The sequence below is a fragment of the Microchirus variegatus genome (genome assembly GCF_963457635.1).
Source record: "Microchirus variegatus genome assembly, chromosome: 9".
In the NCBI taxonomy this organism is placed as follows: Eukaryota; Metazoa; Chordata; class Actinopteri; order Pleuronectiformes; family Soleidae; genus Microchirus; species Microchirus variegatus.
Genome location: NC_139810.1, coordinates 6667408 through 6682717, shown reverse-complemented (window position 1 = coordinate 6682717; position 15310 = coordinate 6667408).

Sequence of the window (15310 nt, the reverse complement as noted above, 5' to 3'; positions counted from 1 at the left end):
ATTAAGAAAAAAAATATTTTTAAGTTTCTTTATAGGCAGAAAACAACAAAACTCTACAACATCGAGCTTATCGCAGACGACATGTTTGCGCAACTTCCTGTCCGTTCCTACGCATGGACATGGGATGCTCGAATAGTTTATATATATATATACCTGGAGAGATACTTAAATATTTGAAATTAAAGTAAAAAAAACAACAACACAGAATTGCCGTTTTTAAGTTTCTTTATGAGCAGAAAACGACAAAACTCTTGTTTAATGCTTCAACACTGAGCGTATCGCTGACGACACGTTTTCACGTCAATTTGTGTTACTGTAACTTACGCATCGGTTTATGCTATTGTAAATATTCCAGTGGTTTCTGAAAGCCGTCGCACATTTAGGGCTTGTTAAAGCTAATGTCGTCTTTTGGCTAACTTTTAACTTCTTGTTCGTCCCTACGCATAGACATGGGATGCTCGAAAGGTTTAGATACTTAGAGAGACACGTAATTGCTGTTCTAAGTCGGCAGAAAACGACAAAACTATAACTCGGCGGATCACAGACGACGGGTTTGCGCAAGCGCCGTTTGCATTGCTGTAATTACGCAACGATATGTGCTATCGTAAAAATTCCAACGGTTTCTGAAAGCTGAGAAGTTGCACGTCAACATGGCAATTTCTCTCGAGCTGGCGAATCAGAGTCTTTGTCACCAGAGAGGAGAGATTTGATAAATGGCTGTAGCCTATATGGTTTCCATTATTTTTCTGGAAAAAGCACTCAGTCACAGGATAATTTGCTGACTCTTTTATGGTTAAAATATGCAACAACAAAAAAAGTCCAGACGGACATTTTCAGGCTTAGGTGTTAAAGGGTTTACAAAGAGTCAAATCAAATTATATCTCGGTATATATTATATATCTGCAGTCAGCTGCATTAAGCAAGCGTAGGTGTGAAGAGCATAGCTCGTGAAAGGAGTCTGATTGACTGACACAGCTGGTGTTTTTTTTTTTACTAATAATTGTGTTCTCCCTTGAAATGCAGTAAAAGTAGCACGCTTGCTTGACCTCGGATGACTGACGGAACCGACGTTTTGGGAGCCCTAAAACACTATTTTTGGAAAACGGGTCCCACAGGGTGGTAAAAAAAACAACTCAAAATGCTAACTTTGCGTTTTTGCGCAGTATACGACTGTAATATGCAACTTTGGGGACAAAGATGATGTCATAGTAGCCCCAGAACCTCGAAACCTAACCCTAAGCCCCGCTATGTGCACCACATCGTCTACTCCATATTTGGGAAGTTATTTTTTCTTGTAGATTGTACAGCAAAATTATAATTATGACATTAATCACTCATGCAACTGCTCTTTATTTGATTCTACATGACTGATACTGACAGTTTCGGTCCACGTGTGCATGGGTTTTCTGCAGCTTCCTCCCACAGAATGGGGGATCAGGTTCACCGTGCGCTCTAAAGTTGACCGTAGGCGTGAGCGTGAGAGTAATCACGTTGTTCTCTTCTGTATGTCGGCCCCTGCGAAGGACTGGTCATCTGTCTGGGGAGCACAACCCCGCCTTTTTGCCCTACATCAGCTGGGATTGGCTCCACCACCGCTCCCGTGACCCTCATGTGGAGGATAAAGCATTTTTTACGCAAACTCATCATCACCAATGACCCCGTTTGTTTGTTCCAGTGCCGGCACCGAATAAATACCCCCAAACATATACAACCGATTGGCCAATTTTAAGTTTACAAATGAACTATTTTCCCACCTCTATTTACATGTGTGTTTATAGGACGTTGTAGTGTGAATGCAGAAGTGAGAATGGGAGAAACTGAAGGAGAGAGGAAACGATACCAAAGTCGTTTTGGCCTCCACAGCCCCTAATGATCACAAGAGGAAAAAAGATACATGCAAGTGTGAATGCACACACACACACACACGCACACACACACCATGTGATCTCTCAATACATGCTGTAGTCGCACACCCTCCCGTCCTCTCTGCTTGTTCGATCACTATCTCCCTCCTGCTCCAGTCAAACAGAAACTTTCAGCAGATAACGCCTCCTCGACAAGAAATCGGCGCTAACCCGTGCAATCGAGGCAAATAAAAGTTTAGGTGGACGATTTGAAAATGCATTTCTTCAAACACACAGTCTAGACACTGCGTGCCCTTAAACAGGCTGCGAAGTATGCGAGGATATTCAAAGCGTGTATATGTCTGAGATGACTCAACATTTAAAGGCTGACCTAATGGCTTACAATAGCTCTGACTATCGCCGTGCTGATTTAAAGAGAATACGATCCGTGAAGGTTATGATGCGCCGACTGTACTTTAGCTTTAATCTGTTTGCTTGAAAGGGCCTCTCTCTCTCTCTCTTTCGATGTCGAGCGCCGGTGAAAGCACGGGAATAATGAACCGCACACGGAGCAATTATGATATTTAAAAAAGAAAGTACGAGCTATAAATGTAACCGCACGACGATATAGAATAAGAAAAAGAGGCAAAAACTTCACAATTTGACCTTAAGTTATTATTTTCATCTGAAAAATATATATATATTTATAACATTATGGTGAGGTCAGCTGTTTCCCATACCGTTGATATGCATTCTTCTATATATACTGTACTGGTGATCAGTTATTCATTTATTCAGCATTTGTTGTTTCTCTTCATGCTCAGGTTTCACTGTTTACAATAAAGACAAATGAGACAATAAACCTGAAAACATGCAGATTATTAGAGTTTAAAGCTTTTGTTTATTTGCACACTGTGTACTAGAGGTAGAGGTCGAGACAAGAGTGCGGGGAATAATTTACATTCCATCCATAAAATACAGCGTATTATTAATTAATGATAAACAATAGTCTTAATTATAAGTATCATTATTTTCCAGTGAGGATCTATGAGCTGTTTTTTTTTTTTGTATTTAGTTGTTGGTTTATTAGGAGTTTGGCTTTAGATGAGCGAACACATATTCACCAATAACTAGGTCAGGGGTCTGCAACCTGCGGCTCTAGACCCACATGTGGCTCTTTAACCCTTCTGTTGTGGCTCCTTTGTCATCAACTTTTTTTGATTTCATATTCATTCTTTTCATTCAAAGGGAACACCAATTATTTAGAAATCAAGATGATACAATAGTTAGAATAGTTTGTGCTAAGTGAGTTACTTTTAATTTCATTCCTTTCCACAAACAATGGAATTCTGTGTTTTATTCCAAAGTAGTTTTTTTTCTCCACTTTATAAAAATGTTTATTTTATTTTTTTATTTTCTAGTTCTTAATGCAACAAACTCATAATTTTGTATATAGTATATCTGTATAAACAAATGTATATATGATATAATCTTAATTTCATGAGTCAAATGGGTTCTGTGGCTCCAGATTAATTTTATTTGGGTGGAGAAGGGACACACATGGCTCTTTTCATAGTAAAGGTTGCAGACCCCTGAACTAGGTGCTTACTAACAAGTGTTTAAGTCGCATACTAGCCCTTTATTAGTAAACGTATTAACACCTTACACAAGAAAAATCTTAATTCATGTCGTAATAGAGGTAGAATATTAACCCTTTAAAGCCTAAACCATTAAAAAATTCAAATTCTTTGAAACTGAAGCCTTTATTGGTCCTTCTGAACAAACAAACAAACAACAATTCAAATATCAATTTCCATTTAGGAGTTTTAATTTGAATCATACTTGATACAGCGGGTCACAATGCCAAAGTTGGCAATCGTTTTACTGGAAAACAGTAAGGTTAAAGCGGGGTACATCGCCAACTAGTGTAGTGGAGTGGGACATTTAATTCACTAAATCAATTCCTCACTGTGCTTGTATACGGGGACAAGAACAAAAAATACACAAACCAATACAACAAATCCAACAAAAACAATGCAGCAATGGAACTGGCACGGTGGAGGTCTGGAAGACATAACATTTCAGTTATTTTTACTCATTTTGCGGTTCACGACCTTTTTTATTTTGAGTGATGGAAGGCTTGAAAACAGTTGTTCAGACAAAGATGCACTCTGCCTTTCTCACAGCACACATGGGCAAAGTCTCTGTCGGGTTTCCCATCATTTTATACATCGGGTTTGTCAAGGAAAAAATTGTCACACTGATATGATACTGAATGATACGTTTGGTGTTATAGGGTTAAAGTGTTAATACGTGCTTAATGATTACTAATAAAGGGCTAGTATGCGAGTAAGCACCTAGTTAATGGTGAATATGTGTTCCATAATATAAATTGTCAACGGAATTGGTATTGATATTTGTTTTTATGACCAGATTTTTGATTTCTATTTTATTTTAGCGAAGTTTTGGTTCGTTAAGTCTGTGTTCTTTTAGTGTTTGTGTTATTGTCGTTTGGCCAAACTGTGTTTCCTTTTTACCAGAGCGAGAGATGCTGATAGAAATCCTTTTGTTATTTTCATTTGTTTGCTTTTTGGACGCTAAAACAATAAAACCACACTGAACAAAACAAAACAGCAATAACCTGGACTTCATATTAAGTTTCTCCTCCTGTGTAAAATACCCATGGTGCAATAGTGTTTTTTGTTGTTATTAAGTTCAGTTTGACTTTGTGTTCACAAATAATAATGCATTTTGTCGCAAATCTTTGCTGATCAGAGACATTATTTTTTCTCATTTCTCTAAAGCGTGAGATGACAGCGCTCATTTACATTAATTACAAAGAGGCACCGGCTAATTCAGACACTACTCAACCACTTAAGTTTAATCAAATATAATGGCGCAAAAACTTAATGAAAGTGATTTCGCTGCAACTTCTGTCTCTCAAGGCCTTTTTCTTTCCCCTCATGCATTTTCTGTTTCGCCGAGATAAAGACACACACACACACACACACACACACACACACACACACACACACACACACACACACACACACACACACACACACACACACTGGAGGGTTTATACATGGTCATGTATGACGGGAACTGCTGCACACACACAGGACATTCCCATACCTCCCAGTGGTTTCACATCAATGTGCGTCTTTTTAACCTTGAATAGGAAGAAAGAAAAAACAAAAAAAGCACATGATGCCACTTGACTGCGTGCAGGTCACGAACAAGTGATTAAACAAAAAAAAACAAAAAACGAGAAGTGACTGTGACGAAATCCGCGGTGTTTCCGATTGGACCAGCTGGCATGGGGCACTTCCTCTGAATATTACAGTATGTCATAATAACCTTGCGTTGTTATAGTGCGTTGTAGTGCACACCTTTTTTTTCCCATCATCCCTTGTGGGGGCCACTGGGATTGGCTGACAGGGGGGCTAAGAGGCTGAGGTGGCGCAGCAAATAGCCTGAGCCGCGGGGCCGGTCTAGTTTGCAGCTCAAGGGAGGTTAATGAGCGACGGCACTGCTGGGCCGTCAGCCAAACATGAGCGGCAACGCAAACGGCTCCTACAATGAGCCTGACTGTATTACCACTGAGCTCTGTCTAATTATACGCTCCCAGTGAGAGAGAGACGGAGAGAGAGACGGAGAGAGAGAGAGAGAGAGGGCATATTAGGCAGGGAGGGTGAAAAAAAAAAAGTTATCAAGTGTCACCGTGTGTGTGTGTGTGTGTCAGAGAGAGTTAACTGCAAGAGGCACGACTGTAGGTTGAAGTTGTGAGGCTGAGATAGAAGGTGTGTGTCAGCTACTGTAGAGCGAGGGAGCGCGAGAGAGAGAGAAGGAGGGAGGGAGGGAGAGCGAGGGAGGGAGGAAGGAGGAAAGGAAGGGGGGGTTGGAAAGATCAAGCAAGCCCGGGTAGAGAGAGAGAGAGAGAGAGAGAGCACACTCTCAGGGACGTTAGAGAGAGAGCAAAGAAGAAGCGTTTAGAGAGTGAGAAGAAGAAGAAGAAGAAGAAGAAGAAGGGAGGATGATGATGGGAGGGGAAGGCTGAGCGGTCGAGAGGAGGAAGAAGACTCCACACTCTCCAAACTGGATATTCATATATATATATATATATATATATATGAGCCTCCTCCTGCTGCTGCTGCTGCTGCTGCTGCCTGATCCAATGAGTGAACTCACTGCTACCTGCCACGCAAAGGCACCAGCAAGGTATGTGACCACTGTGTGTGTGTGTGTGTGTGTGTGTGTGTGTGTGTGTGTGTGTGTGTGTGTGTGTGTGTGTGTGTGTGTGTGTGTGTGTGTGTGTGTGTGTGTGTGTGTGTGTGTGTGTGTGCACGTGTATATGTGTGTATGTGTGTGTGTGTGTGTGTGTGTGTGTGTGTGTGTGTGTGTGTGTGTGTGGAGAGAGGAGAGAGAGAGAGGGAGTGCAGGTGTGTTGGCAACTTTGAATGAAGGGATAAACAGACTGTGCTGTGTGAAGTGAGCGCTCTGGGGAAACGAGTTCAGGAGTTGATGTAGGTACTCTGTGTGTGTGTGTGTGTGCGTGTGTGTGTGTGTGTGTGTGCTTGTTTGTGAGTGTGTGTGTGCGTGTTTTTCCTTCATCTTCAGGACCTTTTTTGGTATAAAACCTTAGAGACTTTATTTTTAGGATGAGTGAACAGAATGAAGTGATTCATAAATAGAGAGCAATTTTGTTTAAAAGAAATATGACTGATATTTGATCTTTTTTTTTTTTTAAGTATTATTATTATTATTATTATTATTGTTATTATTATTTTTCTAACACCTATGGTTATTTTTGAAGAGATTAATCAGATGTTTTTCACAGCTTTGTTTGGGAAGAATTCAGATTTATTTGGTGTGTCACCCCAAAATCATCCCCTCTGACCTAGTCTGGGATGGATGGATCTATATATTATATTGTAGATAGATAGATAGATAGATAGATAGATAGATAGATAGATAGATAGATAGATAGATAGATAGATAGATAGATAGATAGATAGATAGATAGATAGATAGATAGATAGATAGATAGATAGATAGATAGATAGATAGATAGATAGATAGATAGATGCTTAAACCTGTGTGTTTAAGACATTGTCATATGTAAACTCATCTAAGTCAGCACCTGTGCGTGTGGGTGATTTTCCGAGTGTTGAGGAGAATGACAGAGAGAGTGTGAACGACGGGGAAAGTGTGACTGATCCGGGAGAGGAAGAACGAACGTGCGAGACGGACAGAAAAAAAGAGAGAGGGGTGGAGACGGTGGTGGTGGAGGTGTAGGTCCATTACTCAGCCTGACAGCAGATCAGGATCTTTCAGAATTAGAGCAGTGGGCTTAAATAGCCCTGGTCCAGACATAGACAGGAGGCCCCTGGAGGAGCCCCCGCTTAAACTGGGATGAATGGATATGTTAAGATGAGTCGGGTACAATTTGGAAGGAGATGGAATTAGTGAGGAGGAGGAGGAGAGAGAAAATAGGAGGTGCAGATGTTTTGGGGGGCAACTCAAACTAGCTGTGCATGGGATGCAGATGCATTCAAATGCACCGGCGCTATATTCAGTCGGTTATAAATGACACGCGTTTACTGAAACAACCTCTCGCGTCGCCTTCCCCTTTTTTTTCTTCTTAAATTTAAAACTTTTTTGACTCTCTGATTTTACATGCGCGTCCAGAGCTGCTTCTGTTTTTTTCCCCCTCATTTCCCCATCGTTCTTTCTCGCCGTTCTGTCGAAATACTACGCCGGCGCGTACGCAATTATCCTTACTGTACTCGTCTATTTCTGTTCACGTCAGGCGTGTCCTTCTGCTTGCAGTGATGTAGCCATATGCCCCGCTCGCAGGAACACTTTCAAAACAGATTTCAGCTATAGGAGACGCACAACATTTATCCCCCCAGCACGCCGACTTAATTTGCTTAGCCCCGTTTCAATTATGATGCCAATCTGCCCCGGGACCAACAGGAAGTCTTTAGTCACTGACAATTTACTCAGCCTATAGGAGAGCTTGTTTTGAAAGTGTGCTTCTTCTGCTGAAAGTGTTGGATGTGTTATCCCCCCTCAGTGTCTCTTGATTGGACTACTGTCATTGTCCCAGTATGTAAGCACAGTTAGGAATTGATTTAGTGAATTAAGTGTATCCCACTCCACTACACTAGGTGGCGATATACACAACTTTAACCTCACTGTTTTCCAGTTAAACTATTGCCAACTTTAGCTAGCATGTCTGTTTTGTACCATCCATTCACTGAAATATTTATTATTATTATTATCATTATTATTATTATTATTATTATTATTATTAATAATAATAATAATTCATTATATTTGAAGGCGCTTTTCAAGACACTCAAGGTCGCCGGGTTAAGGTTAGGGTTAGTATTTACACTACTGTTCAAATGTTTGAGGAGTTTTCCATTAAAAGTCACACTTTTATTCATCAAAAGAGTTGCAAAATTCCAAACTTATTCCAAAAAATATTGTTGCCCTTTCGTCAAAGAACCAGCAAAACTGGTTTCCGCTGTGCTAACATCATTGCACAAGGGTTTTCTAATCATCCAATAGCCTTCTAATGCAATTAGCAAACACAATGTACCATTAGAACAGTGGAAATGGGCCTCTATACACCTATGTACATATTCCATTAAAAACCAGACGTTTGCAGCTAGAATAGTCGTTTACCACATTAACAATGTATAGAGTGTATTTATGATTCATTTAATGTTATATTCATTGCAAAAAGAGTGATTTTCCTTCAAATATAAGGACATTTCTAAGTGACCCCAAACTTTTGAACAGTAGTGTAATTCTCTCAGTTGACAAAGCATCAGTCCTGTCTTATTGTCCGTCCAAAAATGCACCACAAAGGAGAGGAAAAGCTTCTCGAAAACCAGCGCTCGTCTCGTGCTATCAGAGTTTTTACTGCACACTTTAAATCCGTGGAGATCGAGCAGCGTATCGCTGACCCGTGTCGTGCTCCCAAGGTGCTTTTTTTTTTTTTTTTACGAGTATGGAAATAGCTGGAGCGGACGTTTTTCCACATCTGCAGTACCCTTAGACCTCACAGTGAAAGTATTGAAAAGATATTATACAGTACATTGTACTTTTCCTGTCTTCTGTGCTCGTATCTAGTGAGTTTCTTAGCAGTGATCCAACTCTTCCTTAGCTTGACCGTCGACTGTTTTGCCGTCCCGTGGCACAACAGATATCCCTCACCTTCGTCGTCCTCCACATGAGGCTAATGATAGATGTAGATATACATCTATATATCTATGGACATCGCGGCTTCCTGCCAATGTGGTGTTGTTTTGAATCTGACTGTTGCACGGACAGGATTGTGAAACATCAGCTATACAGAACTAACTGTGGAATACGAGCAGATCATATAGACAAATTTAGGGAGACGCCGCATTGACTGTGTTTACCCATTTTCACTGATACGTCAGCACATAAGTCCGCCCCGTAAAACAATAAAAGTAGACATGGAAATTGTGTTTTTTTTTTACAATAAAACACACTCATGTTAACATTTAATACACTCTTAGAAATAAAGGTTCCCAAAGGGTCCTTCTACAAGGGCTGAGGTTCTACCTGGAACCATTTGCTTCTGAAAAACCCTTTCCCGAACAAAGAGTTTTTCAAGGGTTCTTGGTAACACTAATTGTTCCAGTAAGAACCATTTTGATCCAGAGAACCCATTAAAACCCCTTTCCTGAATAAAGGGTTTTAAAAGGGTTGCAGTTGGAACCTTTATAAAAAGGTTCTACCTGGGGCCAAAAAGGGTTCTCCTATGAGGACAAGCCGAAGAACCTTTTATGTAGGGCTGGGCGATATGGCCTCAAATCAATATCACGATAAATTGAGCAGCTCACCTCGATAACGATAAATGAACGATAAGTTCAAAGTAGCTAAATGAAAGTCATCGCCTAATTTGCATATTTGACCATTTGCCTGATATGTGTCTTAAAGGGACACGAACATACAGGTAGCCTACCGACCTACACAGCCAAAAACAACTTTTATTTTGTTTTCTTTTTCTATTTTTTGAATTATCGTAGTATGTATCTATAACGGCAAAATGAAGTCGATTATCGCCGTAAAATTTCGATAACGATACATTTTAGATGTATCGCCCAGCCCTACTTATATGGTTCTACTTAGCACTTTTATTTCTCAGAGTGTAGATCGATCAATTTTACATTGTGCAGTAGGGCAGCACAGGAGTAAGCGATCCTCGCTCTCAATGCCAATCCTAAGATGGAGGTGACATTGACGGCCTAATTTTCCTGCAGTCCAATGTGGCATCAAATGTATATACTGTATATGTCTGTGATGCAGAGCACCAGGGTTAATCTGCGCTCCCAACCACGTTATCTGAGCGTGTTACTTTGATTTTGTACAATTTGAATCAGACTTAAATGTTTATATATCTCTCAAAAGTCTGTATAGTTGTCGTGAAGTGGCTTCAAAAACCTTGATCCTCCTTTGTTGGGAGTGTTTTTTTGTGTCATACAACACTATTAGAGCTTCGATTTCACTTTCTTTCCAGAGACGTGCCCCCTCGTGAATGATGTAAAGAGTGAAGACATAATGTACTCGCGTTAATCTTTGGGGTGGGGAGAAAAAAGAATAACACCTTGTCTTGTCTCTGCGGGCTGAATGAGAAATACAGCGTGTTCTCTCATCCCGTGCTGCTGAGAGTACCGTCACCCTCAAGAGCAGCGCAGGCCTCTTGTGGGAGAAGGTTGAGTGGTTGCTGGCCCTTTAAGAGGTCTATTTTTACAGGGGCACACTCATGCAAGGAGCGTCGTGCACAGATCTGCTCTGCATCACATTCTGTGACTCCACACAACGCGTCCTATTGGACCATTAGCCTGTAACTGAGTAGCTGAGAGAGATGAAAATGCTTCATTCTATGAAGGAGCACCAAAAAACTGGAAGTTACCAGGTTTTCTCGCTCAGTGAAGAGAGACTTGGCTCTGTCCGAGTGGATCTCTGTGAAGTCTAAAAGTGATAATGAGTGGGAGCTCACGAAATACAAAATAAAGACACCCTTATTGCACGCTGTAGCGCAAGCGTGCCAACATTCCCACGTACGTGTTTTGATATGCAGATAGCTATGAAAGAAATCCGAAAACATTCGTGCCCCCTTCCTTACAAACACATAATACACTTTAGTTTACGGACACCCACGCGCTGCTCAAGTATAATCAGCACACTTTAGAACATTTTTACACACACACACACACACACACTTGGAGGCAGGAGAAGAAAATACTTCTACATCCTCAATATCTGGACCTAAAATTATCCCTAATCCTTATGCAATCTGAGTGTTATATAATGTATGGTCTGTCATTATCACAGCACTTCATCACACCCTGATGTGATGTGCATCACCACTTTCAGCACCACGCACACACACACACACACACACACACACACACACACACACGCACGCACGCACACACGCCCTGCACCTTGTGTTGACAGTCATATACTCTACTCTAGCACTCTCACCCACGCTGAGTGTGTGTGTGTGTGTTCACAAACAGACAGGCAGATAAGTGAGAGGGGAAAGACAGAGAGTGTGGGAGGGGAGGGGCGACTGAAAGTGAAAGAGACAAACTTAGTGAAGTGTACATTCATGCAGAGACGACGACACTCTTGTTGTGTGTGTGTGTGTGTGTGTGTGTGTGTGTGTGATCATTTAGGAATCTGTGCTTTTGTGTCGAGCGTGCTTTCAGGGTCATATACACTGTATATGATGCGCTTATTCCACACTGAAGTTGATTTCGTGTGTTAATACAGATTAGCAGGTGCTGGAGGATACGCCGTACCAACTTTTCTCTGTGCGCGACCAACGTCTTAGTTTCTCTTGAGAGTCTCAGAGAACGAGGAAACACCACGCCACGCTCACTGCAGGATGTGTGTGTGTGTGTGTGTGAGAGAGAGAGAGATAAAAATTCAATAATTCAGTCCTTAACAGTCATACATGGACATCACACTTTAACCCTTTAAGGTACACACCTAGAGAAAAGCAAAGAAAAAAGGTTTTCTTTGCATTTTTTATTATTTTATTTTATTTACTTATCAATTTTTTTATTTTTGTTTTGAAATTAGACCCTACAGTGTTTCAGATACAGGCCTCTACCAAACGGTTGAGAAGTCTCTTCATAATAAACCTGGTTTGCATAATTCCTAAAGTACAACGTTCAGAACACAAGTCACATTAAGTGTTAGTGAGTTCAGCTTGATGCGTTTTTCAATGAGACATAGTGACTTAAAGTGTGGTCGACCAAATGGTTGAGTAGTACCTTAAAGGTTAAAGTTAACGCAGAAATATGCTCTCCCCGCCCACTTTATTAGGTACACACGTGCGCTCTTCTGCTTCAAGGCTTGAAGCTGGAAAAATTGGCAAAAGCATTTACTCACAAAAAAACAACAATAATTTGAGGCCTAGATAAAAAAAAAGGCTATGTCAGGGTGAATTGTGGCCTGGATTCAGCTGCTTGTGGTTTTCATGTGTGTGTTGTTTTGTAGGACGACTCCAGACTTGTGTTCCAGGGTTAGACTCAAACAAATGTTATATTAAATATGCTGAATACTGTTCAAATTTCACATTTAACACGCAAAATCTGGTGTTCGTGTACAACTACAGTGTTTTGTTTTATTTTAATTTTTAAGTTGTTAATATACTATTTTAACATGCAGCGAATTGTAAATAACACACAGCATTCAGCAGACGATCTTCTGAGAACCTTGGTTGCAAAAAGCTGTTATTTTTCTGTTCTTTCGATTCATCCTGAAACTAGTTGCCGTTCAAAGTCATTTACCGGTTTTGTTTGACCGTGTAAATGCCAGAGTCTAAATTAGGTTAGCTGCCGCGCGATTGGCTGGTTTCGCTATTTGCATGAACAAGCAGTCAAAAAAGGTGCAACCCTTAATTTTCGTGTGAACTGACAAGTCGAGCATTATATGCACATCTGCTGCTACGTGTCGAGAGGTGAATTAGAGCTGATGGCGATCTGATTTTAATTAGCTGTATATGTCTGTTGTCGCCATTAGCCGCAGCTCTTCAGTGAGTGGGGAATTTATTTACTGACAAACAGACACAAACTTTGGAGCAGAGAGGTCCACCTCTTTGTGGAGTTTTTGGGAAAAAAGGAACACTGGAAAAATTTCCCCACAGAGCCACATAGGTGAGTCATGGAAGACTTTTATTTTGGCGGGTTAAAATACATTTTCAAATAATAACTCATCTTATACCTTATTTCTCCAAGTTAACCTCATTCCCTGGTGTCCTAATGAACATGTCTGTGACATGCTTTGGAAAGGATGAAGCACCACAGCAGTTCAATCACTGCCAAAACAGCCCTGCTTTTGAGTGCCTGTCTCTTTAAATGCAAATGAGACACAGGAAACTACGTCAGTGTCACTGAGGTTTGGAAGAGCCATCATTTGCCGACTCTAGCCGGAACATTGCCGTCATATATAAAATGTAAATCCTCTGAGGCTGGAGGTTTGTGTAGAACTCTGTGCTGCACTGTGCAGCCAAGAATAGAACACTTTGCCGACTTCTGCTCTTCAGGATACTATTGCCCTCGCCTGCACTCTCGCGTTTTTTAGGGACAAAGCGGAGCTCCGCGAGACAACAATTCCATGAATGTCTCATTGTGACGTAGCAATGAGTGCAGAAGTCAACATTGCGTGTTTTAACTCCTGTACGTAGACTGAGGCGGACCACAAAAACATGCGTGAGTCATCTTTTTTCACACTTTGCCGACTCATAGGGTCTCTAGAGTCCCAGATATAAGTAGTAAAATGATTAAAAAGTTGATTTTGCATAATATGTCCCCTTTAAGATTTATTAAATAACATCACACAAATTGAAGGTGTGATTTTAGCATAATTTTGCATCAACCAGGATGCAAATCAACATCTATGGCCTTTTTGATTCTTCCGGCATGACGACTGTTCCCAGATCAGCTCTCCGACACTTGGAAAGGTATGAGAATTGGCTTGGGAGCTCAGCCAAAGGACCAGGGAGAGAGAGGGAGGGAGGGGGGGGGGGACGGTGGTGATAAATAATCCTTAACAGAGGCAGGTGTTTGAATACAGTTGACACCATGTCGGAGCAATTTAAAGTGACAGACGCACTTGTCAGATGGGATGTCCCGTGAGAGGAAAGTGTACAATAATTTTTTTTTTTTTCATGTATTGCGAGCATACAGTGCGCAGTTCATGCGGATCATGTGATTGTTTTTTTTGTTTGTTTTTTTTCAACTGGAAACACGCACACACACACACACACACACAATCTGTGTCCAGAGTCTTTTCTTCTCTTTTGTGTTCGACGTGGCTCACTTTTCTTTCGCCTTGACTCGCTAACATTTATGTATAATCAAGCAGTATGCTCTCTTCCTCCTCCTCCTCCTCCTCCACACTTTATTTACAATAGGGGTGAACAACCTTTCAACCTTGCCACCCACTACCTACACCCACAGTTTATTTTATTTGATTTTATATTTTTCCTCAAGCCGGGCTCGTCTTTCTGCAATGCTTGAGCACATGCAAGTAAATCTGCTGCCTTGTACCCACCGTGGACAAACAATACATCGCGCAGTATCAATATCACTGCACAAAAAGTGTAACATCTGAGACATCCTGTAGCCTATAGTGTCTCTATATAGTGTGCTGCCGAAGTTGGACGCGTATGACCTTGTATCGCTGAAACGCTCGCCATTTCCTTTCATTCGCATCCATACATTATCTACTCTTCTCGTTGCGTGGCAATGAGCTGGAGATAATCCAAGCTGACAGTTGGCCAAAGCGGGAGTTTCACCCTGGTCAACCAGCCCATCATAGAGGGGGCCAGCATTACAGAAGCATTCACACCTACGTTCACACCGTTTTTCTTTGTCAATTTAGACTTTCCAATCTGCACTTCTTAAGACGGTGGGAGGGAAGCGTATAGGAGCATACGAGGAGAAAAGAAAAAAACCCACGCACACTTCGGGGGAACGTGCAAAACTCCACACAAGACTCGGCTGAAGTGAGATTTAAATCAGGGACCTTCTTGCTGCGAGGCCTCAACTTTCTCCAGTAAAAAAAAATAAATAATAATAATTATCATTTTGGCCACTTTTTTAAGTACATTCGATCATTTCGGGTCACGTAGACCTGCTAAAGAGAGAAGAAAGGGGATTTACGTGACTTTGAATGCAGCATGAGTTATTCCAGGGAGTGACGACCGTCTCTGTTTTCAAAGAACAAGAAAAAAAAGAGAAAACGCCTTATTGATATCAAAGGTCAGAGGACAATGACTGTTTCCAAAGTGAAGCCCAGGAAGTTGGATGGAAGCATCAGTGAAAATGGGAAATGAGTCTAATTCTCACATCAGTCAACATTTCCCTGAGGGCTTAACAATCTTACTCATTAGTTTCAGGTCT